General features: G+C 42.7%; 1 pseudogene across 1 annotated transcript in view; it reads right to left on the minus strand.

Moving 5' to 3' along the window:
* Positions 1–2,722: 2,722 nt before the first annotated feature.
* LOC149464925 (uncharacterized) overlaps positions 2,723–13,372 on the minus strand; it is a 60,836-nt pseudogene continuing 50,186 nt past the window's right edge. The window contains exons 12-13 of the transcript XR_016312286.1: positions 3,574–3,648; positions 2,723–3,128 (exon numbers count right to left, since the gene is read on the minus strand). The product of XR_016312286.1 is annotated as an uncharacterized LOC149464925 (transcript). The remainder of the gene's footprint in view (positions 3,129–3,573; positions 3,649–13,372) is intronic.

Raw genomic sequence — 13,372 nt, forward strand, 5'->3', positions numbered from 1 at the left:
AAGCAGCCCCAAACCATGATGCTCCCTCCGCCATGTTTTACAGTGGGGATGAGGTTTTGATGTTGGTGTGCTGTGCCTTTTTTTCTCCACACATAGTGTTGTGTGTTCTTCCCAAACAACTCAATCTTGGTTTCATCTGTCCACAGTATATTTTGCCAGTAGTGCTGTGGAACATCCAGGTGCTCTTTTGCAAACTTCAAACGTGCTGCAATATTCTTTTTGGACAGCAATGGCTTCCTCCGTGGTGTCCTCCCATGTACTCCATTCTTGTTTAATGTTTTCCTTATTGTAGATGTGTCAACAAAAATGTTAGCATGTGCCAGAGATTTCTGTAGGTCTTTAGCTGACACTCTGGGATTCTTCTTTACCTCATGCAGCATTCTGCGCTGTGCTCTTGCAGTCATTTTTACAGGACGACCATGCCTAGGGAGAGTAGCAACAGTGCTAAACTTTCTCCATTTGTAGACAGTCTGTCTTACCGTGGACACATGAACATCAAGGCTTTTGGAGATACTTTTGTAACCCTTTCCAGCTTCATGTAAGTCAACAATTCTTGATCGTAGGTCTTCTGAGAGCTCTTTTCTGCGAGGCATGGTTCACATCAGACAGTGCTTCTTGAAACCAGTAAACCCAAAACAGGTGTGTGTTTTTCAAGGGCAGGACAGCTGTCAGCAACACATCCAATATCATCACACTGATTGGAGTCAAGGTTGGCTCACTCCTGGCTCCAATTAGCTCTGGAAGAAGTCATTAAGCTAGGGCCTCACATACTTTTTCCTCCCTGCACTGTGAATGTTTACATGTTATGTGCAATTAAACCATGGCAACATCTAATGTTTGTGTAGTATTATGTTCAGCAGACTGTGTTCTTCTATTGTTGTGACTTAGATGACGTTCAGAGCACATTTTATGCCCAATTCATGCAAAACTCCACGTAATCCCAAGGGGTTCACATACTTTTTCTTGCAACTGTAAGTGGTTAAGAGATGAATACTTTAACAGCAGTTTCTGCAAGGGCTACCTTAAAGCGTAACCTAACTCTACTGTCCTAAAGCGGTAGAAAAGTGTGAAAACAACCCTTTCCCCTGCAAGCTAATGTCATAATGTGGTAGTATGCACCACATGCTAGCACATTATAAAATGGCTCCAGCCATTTGAATGGCCGAACCGCACAATGACATCACTACCATGCATGCTCATAGGAGCCACGATCACAGCACAGTTCTCCATAGATACAAAATACTCAGTATGCAGTGCACATGCACCAGTAATGTCACTGGCTGCAGAAATAGTGAATATCTCCTAAACGGTGCAGGTTTAGGAGATATCATTGTACCTACAGGTACGTTTTATGATAAGCTTACCGCTATGTAGACAGGTGCAATCTGTTTTCTCCACTGTAGGTGGTGCTTGACCTGAGTGGTATCAGAGCCTAAAGGTAAAGTCAAGGGGAAAAACCTTTCTCTGTTGTTTCCTGGGTCAATGGAGCAGCATTTTGGTTGGCTATGCTGTAGCCATGTGACCCTTGGTAGCCATCTTGTGTCAGCATGGTCAATATAAGTCCCTATCCCCGGGTTTGGAGCGCATTTTGTGAGTGTAGGGAGAGAGACCCAAAGTAACTAGCAGTAGTGAAAGGTTCCTGATGAGAAGAGAGAAGCTAGGAACTTGCTAACCTGGAAAGAAGCCTCCCCACTTGGGATCATATCGGCCAGGCCAAACTTTACCCTCAGAAACAGATGCTGTCTGCATCTCTCCACAGCAACATCTTTGCCTGCATTTAACTGTTTGTTATTTCTCTAATCGGCGCTCTCCCGCTATGGTGTCTTTAACATTGGCATTCTGCTCAGTACAAGTTTCAGGTTTATTGCACCCAGACTCTGTGTGTTCACTGCTGCCGCACCATGCTGCACCTCCCCACATGTAGGAACAAGTCACCAAGCAGTGTTTATTACCACTTTAAAAAGCCCTAAATTCAGTTACCATATATTGAAAGGAGCTTAGATTGTAAGCTCCTTGATGTTACAGACTATTGTGAAGGCCCAAAATATGGAGGTCAATTTCCTGGGCTCTGTCAGTGCCAGGAATATTGATCAATCAATTAAGATTTTGGCTACTGACTAGAAAGTGGAGAGGGAGTAGAAGAGCTGACTGGTGTATGCTTGTGTCTGTGCCACCTGTATAGTTAGAAAGAACAATAACTTCTTCTATGGAATACCTTGAACCTCTGCTATGTGTCTAGGAATTGGACACATTTTCTCCTGAAAATACAATTATTAGTAATGTTTCCCCTGAAGCAAGCATGAACTAACCCCTTAGTATTATAAAGCATCCCAAATTCTCATTTGCCAGAATGTACCCAATTATGCATGGGCCAGATCTGTGTGCCCTGATAGGACCTCCCAGTGGCTATTCTATAGACAAGGTACACTTTTATTTATGCCTGATCTGTGCTGAGCTGCTTTAGTCAATATGTTGCAATGACCAGAAATATTTGGACACAAACCACATGAGCTCAGGTATCCAAAGGTGAATGTTCCTTCATAGCAAACTTCAAATATGCACTGTATGGGCCTGGCCCATTCTAAATGAATGCTTTGTTCTGGTAGGTCCGCCTATGACAGACTTTAGCTACATGTTGAGGAAATTGCATTGACGTTTCATCAATCAGATTGCATATTATCTGGCCATCTTAAGTCTAGGAAATACAATCAAGAGGATATGACACTGTTTTTAGGAACAAAAATAGTCTTTATTTGACAAAACAAAAAAAGGCAAATACATGGCCTCATGCCTGTCAGCTCTCAATTGGTTGGAAAACCAAAACCAAGCTCCACTCTTTGCCAGCACATAGCTCAACCACATCTGGAAAATATGGGGACTCCAATATCTGTTGCAAGTTCATTCAGGAATGAGAAGTAATTATGCACCTCCAAAAGCAGCAATAGAGGAAAGGGATGGTGAAGTTGCTGTGCTGCTTCCAAACCACTTCTGGCATGCCAGGGTGTTTATGCAGGTCCTTGATGCCAGTTCTTTCCTGGTGCCACAAAATATCCACTGACCACAAATGAAGGCAAGTGGAGGACATGAAGGTGGCTTTCTCCAAGCTTGAACCGCAAGCAGGGCCACTGCTGTAAAATGAGAGCAAAGAATCATTAACATTTCATCATGACAATCACTTCTCAGTGCAGGCTAGCTAGATTGTCTTTTTCCTTCTTTACCATTTCAGGAGTTTAAATAAATATTCTTGGAGCAATTACAGTGTTTGGAAAGGCACAAGGTCCCCCCTCCCCCAGGCCCACTAATGCTTACTTGAGCTCCATCCTGATTCCCTGATAGGCTTGAAAAGCTCTGCTCTATGGGAGCAGTGGCTAATAAGTGAGTCTTCTTGGGCTCACACCAGAACAAGGTGCTTGTTCTGGTGGCACTTAACAGGGGCCAAGGAATGCTGGCAGGGGAGCAATGAAATTAAGGATCTGGCCTGCTCAGTGGCCTACTACTATGCTGAGCAGGTAAGTCTTACATATTTATTATTTTATTTTAGAACAATTGTTAAGATCACTTTTCAAAACACACCTGTGATGTCAGACAGCTAATCACAACAGGCTTCCCAGGGTCCGTGTCATGCCTTCCACCCAAGATGTTAATTGGCTGAAAGACAAATAAAAACAGATACAGAACAAAGGTTCTTTTTTCTTCCTAAATCTACAGGTGGCACAGACAACAGCCAAAACTGGCCAGCTGTTCTACTCCGTCTCCACTCTCTTGCCAAAAGCCACAGCAGTTAGTAATTTAATGTTTGAGTGGCCAGGACAAATTGTTGTCATGTTGCCTACACACTGGATAAAATGGCAACCCCTGCTTTCCGCCCGCCCTATAGAAGATATCCTGCTACAGGGTGGCATGGGTGCGCAAAGGAGAACATCGCCATTCGTGGCTGCGGCTGTCAATCACCGGGTACTCGCCAGTGCCAACTGATTCAGGAGCATCTCTGACGGGGAGGAGAACTGTATGTAACCAATACAGTTCTCCTCCTTGTCAGCTCATGCACACTGCGTTGGATGGCTGTGCCCAGCACAGCCATTCAAAGCAGTGTGTTTACAGTGAAGCACACAAACACAGCACAGAGTAAAACAGCACACAGTTAACCCTTGGATTGCCCCACATGTTAACCCCTTCCTGCCCAGTGCCATTAGCACAGTGTCAGTGCTTTATTTTAGCACTGATCACTGTATTGGTGTCACTGGGGATGTCAGGAACACCAAGTCAGTTCCCTCCCAGTGTCAGAATGCCTGCCACAGGCCCACTATAAGTCACTGTTCGCCCCCATTACTAGTAAAAATAAAACATTAAAAAATCAGAGTATATATTCAGGCATTTGTAGACGCTACAACTTACACGTCAACCAATTAATTTACACGTCTTGGAATTTTTGGGAGCAAAGACATGTATCAGAATACATTTTCCCCTACATTATGATTATTACATTATGATGAAATTAGATTTTTCAAATTTTGGAAATGGGCATGTTTAATAGCAAAAAGTAAAAAATATTGCTTTTTTTTCTATAAATTGTCTGCCTTTTTTTGTTAGCGCAACAAATTAAAAAACGCACAGGCGAGCAAATAACATCTAAAGAAAGCTCAATTCGTTGGATAAAAAGGATATGTTTCATTTGGGTGCAGCATTGCATGACCGTGCAATTGTCAGGTAAAGTAACGCAGTGCTTTAACGCAATAAATGGCCTTGTCAGGAAGGGGGGGGGATCCTCAGGAGGGCAAGTGGTTAGCATCTGTGTCCATGTGAGGGAGAGCCCTCAACATTGCCATCTAGTACTGTTCCAAGGCAACAAGCAAATCAGTTGCCACAGCAAGGTGTTTGCTACAAGGGCTCACCAATGGGAAGTCATCTCCCAAAGGATGTTCTTGCATAGGTCCTCCCCTGTGATTTATGGAGGTAGAAGAACAGGAGCCCAGACCTCCTAGTGGTCTGAATTTTCAAAGTGGCTGATTTCCTGACATCAAAAGGGGGGCAGATGTGGGCTGTGATGCTGCCCTGTGGCAAGAAGATTCATGGCAATATAGTGGGCTCCCCTGGTAGAGCCAATGACCTACTTCCTGGAGGGTTCAGGGTAGCACAGTACTTCCTGGGGTTTGGAAATGATGCCCCTTCTAATTTACAAATGCTAACTCTTTGGCCAGAGAACAATATGGGCCGGTTCCCGAGCGTTAAATGGGTGTTGCTTTTGAGTGGTATAAATGTCATTGGCGGCCATGGCCCCTCTTACCCTTTTCTATCCATAGACCAACCTTAAAGCGGAGCTCCACCGAAAGGGGAAGTTCCGCTTTAACGCATGTCCCTCGCTGCCCGTTAAGGATTGGCACCTTTGGGGAGCAGATCTCCGAATTTGACAGGTACCCGCTCCTACTTCTGCTGCAATCGCCTAAGGCGACTGGAAGCGGAAGTTGGTCTCCCCCACCCCCCGTAGTCTTCTGGGACATGTGACAGGTCCCAGAAGACTACGGGGCCATTCACAAAGTGCAGCGCTACTCACATATGTGCAGTGGGAACCCGGCTGGGAAGTTGCAAGCTCTACCTATGTTAGAATATGTACATGTGAAGTAGCGGGTGATCAGGTCAGTTCGAGTGGCCACCCCATCCTTGGTATTCTGCCTTCAGGGGACCTGTAGCTGATGGACCTCTGACTCCCTCTCCTCAGTCATCTCCCAAGAATTATTCCTTGCCAGGCAGATGTTATGTAGGAGGCAACAGGCGAGGATGATCCTGGAAGGTTTTTGAAGAGAGTATAGTAACTCACCCCCAGGCCTGGCCAAACACAAAAAACATGATTTTAGGAGACCGATAGTGGTCTCCACTATTGCTTGGCTTTATGCCAGGGCCTTTTTATAGTGTCTGTGCTCCGGAGCGGTGGCCAGTTTGATATGTGTATTTACACATGTACTTTATGTTTCCACGTGGAAAGTTTTTATCTCTATTTTCAATAAATACTACACTAAGTATGCTATTCTGGACTCCATGTGGTGAGCTTTCTTTCTAGGAGGATCTCCAGCCTAGGATTGTGAATATGTACATTGATCACTGCTACTATACTAGTAGCATTCTGGTGAGTGCATAGCGGTGGTGGAGTGTTCACTGGATAACTTTACACAGTATTGGAACTGGATATGTTGCTGTTTTGCAATTTGCAGTATCACTGGCACATATATGGACTATAATATGTCAATTGGTTTGTGATTTACACCAGCACTTATTTGTTACACTGTATGGACTTGTATAATTATTGCTGTATTGATGTTTATGTTTTGTTTGCACTTACTGTATGTGTAAACGCTTTGATGTTTCACTATATGATTTAGCGCTGCACTTTATACACATACACTTATTATAGTTACGTTCGGGCAGGCTCTGGGGTTATCTAATTGGAGCCATCAGCCACGTCAGCTGCGGATAACCAGCATCCCCTGTGAATAAGAGAAAACGTGGTCAAGTAATTGTACTAGTATGGTTATATGTGTGTCTATTTGTGGCACTAAACCAGGCAAGATGCTACACAATTTTCATCTCTGACACCAGGGTTGCCAGACACGGAAATTGACTTTCATGCATCCCCTAACTCAGTGGTGACAGGAGAATAACATCTTGATTACTATTATGCACTGCTGATGTGGAGGATGCCAAGTCTTGACAGCTTGCTGTACACCATGCTTGTAGCTGGCTATAGTAAGCCTCAATAGTTAGGGTGGAACAAGTAGACAGGCTGGGGACACAGAAGCTGATTGTTATATTGTCCTGTTGCTAACCAGGGTGCACATACATTGCTTCATAAACTGTGGCTTCCAGCTGAGTCCAAAAATTCAACTTCTCACATCTCTTTCCCAACTAAGCCAGTCACTGGGAAGATCATTGTAACACATTTTCTCTCTCCTAAAGCAAGATAGTTCAAGCTGTGATTTGTTATAATTGTGATGATTATGGCTTACAGCTCATGAAATCCCCAAATCCACAATCTCAGAAAATTAGAATATTACATGCAATCAATAAAACAAGGATTGTACATAGAACAATATCGGACCTCTGAAAAGTATAAGCATGCATATGTACTCAGTACTTTGTGTGGGCCCCTTTTGCAGCAATTACTGCCTCAATGCGGCGTGAAACAGAAGCAATCAGCCTGTGGCACTGCTGAAGTGTTATGGAAGACCAGGATGCTTCAATAGCAGCCTTCAACTCTTCTGCATTGTTCAGTCTCATTTCTCTCATCTTTCTCTTGGCAATGCCCCATAGATTCTCTATGGGGTTCAGGTCAGACGAGTTTGCTGGCCAATCAAGCACAGTAATCTCACGGTCATTGAACCAGGTTTTGGTGCTTTTGGCAGTGTGGGTAGGTGCCAAGTCCTGCTGGAAAATGAAGTCAGCATCCCCATAAATCTCGTCTGCGGAAGGAAGCATGAAGTGCTCCAAAATCTCCTGGTAGACGGCTGCGTTGACTGTGGAAACTTCACACTGGACTTCAAACATCTTGCAGTGTGTGCCTCTCCATTCTTCCTCCATACTCTGGGTCCTTGGTTTCCAAATGAAATGCACAAGTTGCTCTCATCAGAAAAGAGGACTTTGGATCACTGAGCAACAGACCAGGTCTGTTTTTCTTTAGCCCTGGTAAGACGCTTCTGACGTTGTTTGTTGTTCAGGAGCGGCTTGACAAGAGGAATACGACATTTGAAGCCCATGTCCAGGATCCGTCTGTGTGTGGTGGCTCTTTATACACTGAATCCAGCCTCAGTCCACTCCTTCTGAAAGTCCCCAACACTTTTGAATGGCCTTTTCCTGACAATCCTCTCCAGGCTGCGGTCATCCCTGCTGCTTGTGCACCTTTTTCTTCCACACTTTTCCCTTCCACATAACTCTCTATTAATGTGCTTTGATACAGCACTTTGGGAACATCCAACTTCTTTTGCAATTACCTTTTGAGGCTTTCCCTCCTTATGGAGGGTGTCAATGATGGTTTTCTGCACAACTGTCAGGTCAGCGGTCTTTCCCATGATTGTGATTCCTACTGAACCATTTAAAGGCTCAGGAACCCTTTGCAGGTGTTATGGATTATTTAGCTGATTAGAGTGGGACACTTTGAGCCTAGAATATTGCACCTTTTCACAATATTCTAATTTTCTGAGATTGTGGATTTGGGGTTTTCATGAACTGTAAGCCATAATCATCACAATTATGACAAATCACAGCTTGAACTATCTTGCTTTGCATGTAATGAGTCTATCTCATATACTAGTTTCACCTTTTAAGTTGCATTCCTGAAATAAATGAACTTCTGCACGATATTCTAATTTTTTGAGTTTCACCTGTATAATGTGCTACACAATGCTATTACCTGTAGACAAATATATCCTTATCTACTTAAGTGGTCCATCATGTTTTTTGCAATGGTTTTTTTAATTTAGCTAATTTTCAGCAGCCTACAGCACCTGTAGTGTGCCAGTAGACCAAAAACCATTTACTTATGTTCCAATGTGTAGTTTGCCTGGCTAAACATAGTATTTCTTCCTCTAGACTTGTTAATGTTCTACCTCCCCCGTTGGTTGTGTTGGCGTTTTTGACTTGGCCTGAGGGTCCCCCTCCAGCAGGCCCTTGTCTTTCTATGGAGGCCATAGACCTGGCCTTTGCCTTTTTGTCCTTTTCCCCTTGGCAGATTTTGGAAATGTTTGTCCTCCCCCACCCCCTCGGGCCAAGAGCGCCATTCATTTCTTTTGGTAACTGTGCTCTCCAACAGGGCATGTGCTGTGTTTAGAGCTCAAACAACTGACCTTTGCCTTTCTTCTTTTAAAATTTAAATATTTATTCATTTTTCAGATAAACAAGTTATACAAACTACTCATTAAAACCTTAGCTTGTTATCAAAACATTTATTGTTTCATCCCTTTCCCCCCCATCCCCCCTCCCCCTACCTATTTACCACCCATCCCCCCCCTCTCCAATCCCTGACCTCTTCTGCTCTGCATTTTCCTGTTCATTTCTGGAGATCGTAATCCCTATAAAAGAACAAAATATGTTTCCATATTATTCTATGTTAATCCCCCATAACCTCTAAGGCTAGCCTCGTCTTTTTGAATTCCTCCCATTTGTTCCATCTTGTATAGTGACTCTCCATCTTATCTTCATTCAAATGATAAAGTTCCTCCAATTTACATATTTGATCCACCCTATCACCCAGTCTTTTATTTTCGGCACCCCCTGTCTCCTCCAATACTTGGGTATCAGTCCCTTTGCTGCATTCAAATAGTACAACCAGATTCTTTGGATTTTTCAACTGAAAGCTTAGTACTATGAAAAAGGCAAATCTCTGGGTCTACTAGAATATCAACCTCTGTAATTTTCTGAATCAAGCTTACTATTTTCCCCCAATACTCTTGTATTTTAGAACACTCCCACCATATGTGATACATTGTGCCTCTACCTCCACATCCATGCCAACATAAAGGTGAATTATCTCCACTCAATCTATGTGCCACATTCGGTGTGATATACCATCTTGCCAAACACTTATAATTCATTTCTAACTCCTGCATATTTATATTTCCGTGGATTATTCTATACATTTTCCTCTGTTTTTCCGCATCTATTGTAACTCCTGTTTCTCTTTCCCATTTTTCTATATATGGAGGTCATATATCTGCGTTTATTCCAGTGAGAATCTTATATATTTTAGAGGTTCCGTGTTTCCCATCTCCCCGTGTACCTAACAAGGGTTCAAAAGGATTCCATTCCTCTCTTAATCCTAAAGGCTTTGGAAGCTTTCCTGTAAAGTGTTTCAATTTAAAATAACGCCACTCATCCATCCTCGTAAAAACTTCTTTTTTTTCCCAATTCCTGTGATCTTATTTCCTCCCCCACCATTATATCCCTAATTGCGCATCTTCCTTCTTAATCCACTTCCCTGTGATACCTTCTTTACCTGGGGGGAAAAACTCTGTGGACTTTAAGGGCATTAACAATTAATTAAATTCCCATCCCATCTGTTTGTGGAAAACATCCCACACTTAAAACATTAATAGTGAACAAACGTGTACTGTCTGCTAATCCTCTGTATTGTGGAGGTAACCATACAATTCCACTTAATTTAGTATTACTTAGTATATTTTCTATTTTAACCCAGCTTTTCCCCTCTGCATTATATGTCCAGTCAAAAATTCTCGCCATTATTACCAAGTTATAATATCTTTTTAAATCTGGGACTCCCAATCCTCCTTTCTCTTTATTTCTACATAAATTTCCTGGCTTATTCTCATTTTTTTATTCCTCCAAATAAATCTTAACTTTTTTTAATTGATCTAAAGTATACCTCTGGTAGTTTAATTGGTATCATTCGAAATTTTTATAATATTTTTGGAACAATCACCATTTTTATCAAATTTATACGACCTATCCATGACGATAGAGCAATTTTTTGAGGAAAATGATTCTGGGGAAGTGTCCATAGCAACAGTGTGGGAGGCTCATAAGGGCTATATTAGAGGAATCCTGATAGAGATTGGAGCAAAAAAGAAGAGGGAAAGAAGAGAAAAAATAAACATGCTTCTTAGTGAACTCTGTGAGCTAGAGCAGATACATAAACATAAAGTAACAAAAGAGATTATGCAGAGGGTAATAAATAAAAGAGAAGAATTAAATACATTTCTGGAAGAAGATAAGAGAAAAGTGTTCAATAAAATGATAAGTGAGAGATACAGATGGGAAGGTAGGCCAGGAAAGTATTTATGAGGGCTCAGAGAAAAAAAAATCTAGGAACTATATAGAGAAAATAAGAGACCACAAAGGAGAATTCATGTATTCAACTAAAGATAAAGCTAAAGTGTTTAAAGAATATTATAATAAGCTATATAATATTATCCCCCACAGCTCCATAAGTAAAGATGAAGTAGGAAAAATAGAAAAAGACAGACATACTTAAAAAAGGCAGGATCACCAAAATTAAGTGAGGAGCAATTAAAATCCCTAGAATCAGCAATAACGCAGGAGGAAATACACTTAGCATTAAAGAGCACTATAGCTGGGAAAAGTCAAGGATCTGATGGATACACAGTGAGATATTATAAAAATTATAAAGAATTATTAGTACCTAAACTGAGGATATATATGAATGCATTGGGAGGAGAGATGGAAATGAGGAGGGAATCCCTACAAGCCTATATAGTTCTCATACATAAGGAAGGTAAAGATGATACTCACTGTTCAAGTTACAGGCCGATTTCCTTATTAAACACAAATACCAAACTATATGCAAAAGTTCTGGCAAACAGGTTGAAAGACCTAATGTGGAAATGGATACACATAGACCAAGTAGGCTTTGTCCCAGGGAGAGAGGGTAGAGATAATGGACTGAGATCTCTGTTTCTCATACAAAAAAGTAGGAAAGAGAAAATCCCTGTGGTGGTACTCTCTATCGATGCTGATAAGGTGTTTGATAGCGTAGATTGGGGATATATGTTGGATACATTGGAAGTATTGGGGATAAGACCTACAATGAGAGAGTGGATAAGGAAATTATATAGTCAACCCTCTGAAGTAATCATGGTTAATGGGGAATTGTCAGAGTATTTTGGGATGCAAAACTTTGTAACAGTACTGGTTGGACCTTGAAGAAGGGGACACTCCCCGAAAGCTTGTCCTGAAAATTGTATGTTAGTGCAAATAAAAAAAGTATCACGGACAGTACTCAATTGTTTCTGTCGCAAGTGCACTAATACAGCTACAATCACCTCAAGCAAATTTGGAGAGAAAAAGAATTGAAATATCTAGGAATAAAATTAACTGTATCCTTCAAGAACTTGTATAAATTGAATTATATCCCATTGTTAAATGAGATCAGGGATGAACTAAGCTTCGCCGTTCTGAGTGGACATTCAGAAATGTCCTTCAGAGCATGTTCACAAGCTCTGCTTTGTGTCCGCGCAGCTAAGTGCTCTTGGTGTGCCTGTGTCCCTTGGACACAGCAGAAGAGCCCTCTGATTGGCCCTTCTGATCACATGACAGCTGTGTCCAATCACAGCTGTCATGTGATATCAACAAAGCTGCCATTCAGTTGAACGGCTCTGCCTCTCCTCACACAGAGCCCATGAGTGAGGAGAAGCAGAGCCGATCAGTGAGTACACACAAACACATCGCCCACACATCACCCTGTCACAGTACCAGTTATCCACATCTGTCACAGTACCAGTGATCCACATCTGTCCCCGTGACAGTGATCCACATCTGTGATCCACATCTGTATCAGTGCCAGTGATCCACATCTGTGATCCACATCTGTCACATTACCAGTGACCCACATCTGTCACAGTACCAGTGATCCACATCTGTAATTCACATCTGTCACAGTGCCAGTGATCCACATCTGTCACAGTACCCGTAATCCACATCTGTGATCCACATCTGTTACAGTGCCAGTGATTTATATCTGTTACAGTGCCCATGATCCACATCTGTCACAGTACCCATGATCTACATCTGTGATCCACATCTGTCACAGTTCCAGTGATCCACATCTGTTATCCACATTTGTCACAGTGCCAGTGATCCACATCTGTCTCTGTACCCGTGATCCATATCTGTCACCATACCCGTGATCCATATCTGTCACCGTACTCGTGATCCACATCTGCGTTCCACATCTGTCACAGTGCCAGTGATCCACATCTGTCACAGTGCCAGTGATCCACATCTGTCTCTGTACCCGTGATCCACATCTGTCACCGTACCCCTGATCCACATCTGTCACCGTACCCGTGATCCACATCTGTCACCGTACCCGTGATCCACATCTGTCACAGTACCCGTGATCCACATCTGTCACAGTGCCAGTGATCCATATCTGTTACAGTACCCACGATCCACATCTGTCACAGTACCCACGATCCACATCTGTAACAGTACCCATGGTCCACATCTGTCACAGTACCCACGATCCACATCTGTCACAATACCCGTGATTCACATCTGTTACCGTACCCGTGATCCACATCTGTGATCCACATCTGTCACAGTGCCAGTGATCCACATCTGTCACAGTACCCACGATCCACATCTGTCACAGTACCCACGATCCACATCTGTCACAGTACCCACGATCCACATCTGTGATCCATATCTGTCACAGTACCCGTGATCCACATCTATCGCAGTACCCGTGATCCACATCTGTCACAGTGCCCATGATCCACATCTGTCACAGTACCAGTGATCCACATCTGTCACACAGTATCAGTGAACCACATCAGTCCTGGTGTACCAGTAGTCAGCCACATCTGTACCAGTAAACCACATCTGTCATGGTGTACCAGTGTAAAATTCA

Source organism: Staurois parvus, unplaced genomic scaffold (assembly GCF_062004578.1).
Source record: "Staurois parvus isolate SC_StPar_1 unplaced genomic scaffold, SC_StPar_1.0 ptg000145l, whole genome shotgun sequence".
NCBI lineage: Eukaryota > Metazoa > Chordata > Amphibia > Anura > Ranidae > Staurois > Staurois parvus.